The following is a 2,298-nucleotide window of genomic DNA, read 5'->3' on the forward strand; positions in this document are numbered from 1 at the left end:
TCGTAAAGCACTTACTCCTAAATTGCCCGATGTTCGAGACTATTCATCGACAATTAAACCATGGTCAAATGTATAGAGTTTTCTCAACCGGAAAAAATGCATCAAAAGACTGTTCCGGTTTTTCTTTGTGATATAGAAGGTTTTGTGATCTAGCGGTTTTTCATACGTTAGATCCCTTTCGGAGTAATGGGCGCGCAGTGAAAGTAGTCTAATGGTCATGTTCCTGTTCCGATATTTGTTATCTTATATTTGGTGTTTATTGTCAAATTTTTTATGAATATTTAGTTTTATTTAAGTCGCTAATGACTTATGCGACTATAAAAAAACAATGAAAACGTAAAACATTACCGTTACTAGTTAATTTAATTTAATCGGAATATTAACACAATTTAATTATAAATTACCGATAATTGTTAAATTTAACTTTATCATTTATTTTTATTCATTATAAAATTGTATTTTATATTACTGATATTTGAGTGTCATACTTCCAGGGTGATTATAACACATTAAGGGAAATTTTTGTATTTCACAAAGTTTTGAGGCCAGTTGAACATAAAGTTGCTAAAATTAAATTAAAAACGCATAAACACAGTGAGTGAATGAGTGAATGAGTGAAAGTGTGTGTGTGTGTGTGTGTGTGTGTGTGTGTGTGTGTGTGTGTGTGTGTGTGTGTGTGTGTGTGTGTGTGTGTGTGTGTGTGTGTGTGTGTGTGTGTGTGTGAGAGAGCGAGAGAGAGAGAGAGAGAGAGAGAGAGAGAGAGAGAGAGAGAGAGAGTGCGAGCGTGCATGCGTCTATTTGTGCGAACGAGTTATATTATATCTAGAGTCGATAAACTACTGACCAACATAAAGTATTTAAATATTTATTGGCAAATCGGGCTGGTCAAGTGGTTAACGTTTCGTCGCAAATCGATTATTTTACAGCTGTTTTTCGAAGTCGAAGGTTCTGAGTTTCAAATCCTAGTAAAGGTTAATTGCTTTTGTACGGATTTGAGTACTAGACGTGGATAATTTTGTAATTGATAATTTTTTTAAAATTCTTTTTTAAACACAAGGGGCGACCGATAACCGCTTGGAAGACGTAACTTCGGTCGCACCCGTGTGTCGTGGCGTAGAAACACCCCCCGTCTTCGGACTCTTCCTTATGTCCGCCCATCGGAGTCCCCCTTGGATCATTGAGGCAAACCGACAGTTCTGGAATGCCAGAAAGCCTCTCATCAAGAAGGCTACCCAACCCGTTCCTATCCTACTCAGGGTCGAGTATGTACTCCATGCACATCCCCCCGTCCAGCCCGCCATCCCCTCACACCTTGAGGGTCCTAAATGCTTCATCGGAGCGCCCCAACCCAATCACTCTTGCTTGAGACCGGGCCCGAACGACCTCTGCGAAAAGGCTGCCTCCCTTGCCCTACACGGATCCACGTATCGATGTGGAGAGTTGCTTAATGTTCACCAGTTGAAAAGATTGCAACGTACACTTAGGTAAATAAATAAATAATAAAATATCTATTAATCCAGGGAAAGAAAGGAGGAAGAAAGAAAAACAAATTTCTAAGGAACAAGTAATTCTTTTACATAGGGATCTTTTTACAACGACCATTTCACAATCAATTTCAAGTCAGATGTCCGTTCTTAAACGACTCAAATTTTTTCTAAACTGTCGTCAGAGCACCTTCACCTTCAGTACGCTTACAAATAACGGAACATAAAATCTGTAAACTTTGGAAACAAGTATTCGAAAAGTAATTGCAATTATTAATCCGATTCCGGTGAGAGCAATTACATCAAGTACAAAAGTACATCAAGTAGACTTACATCATGTAAGTGTATTACATGTGTGCTGCATACAATAACGTTTTGATACATAATTAATTATTCTTCATAGATCCAAATAGAGCAATTATTTTTCAATATAAGTTAATTTTTTAATTTATTAGACCATAAAACAAGCAATAAGCGTACATACATCTTCATGTAATCTCTACGGATCATTAATTATTATAAAATCAACCTCAATTACTGAAACATGAAATGAATTGTAACCTTAATTTGTTCAGTCTATTTAAGTTCAATAACTTCAAATTAACAGAATTAACAAATTAGAAAAATGTTATATCTGCTGCGGAACAAACGAGTTGTAAGCAAGTCTTTTCTTTCGAAGTTAAACAGGTTGCCAACTTTTTTAATTCGTTACAATGTGTGTAACAATTTTTTTATTTTCATTCTTTCACAACTATAAACCAGGATTTACCACCAGTCAGAAAGTGGAAATATCAATGTGCGATTTTTTCTAAAA

Source organism: Lycorma delicatula, chromosome 8 (assembly GCF_047948215.1).
Source record: "Lycorma delicatula isolate Av1 chromosome 8, ASM4794821v1, whole genome shotgun sequence".
NCBI classification, from domain to species: Eukaryota; Metazoa; Arthropoda; class Insecta; order Hemiptera; family Fulgoridae; genus Lycorma; species Lycorma delicatula.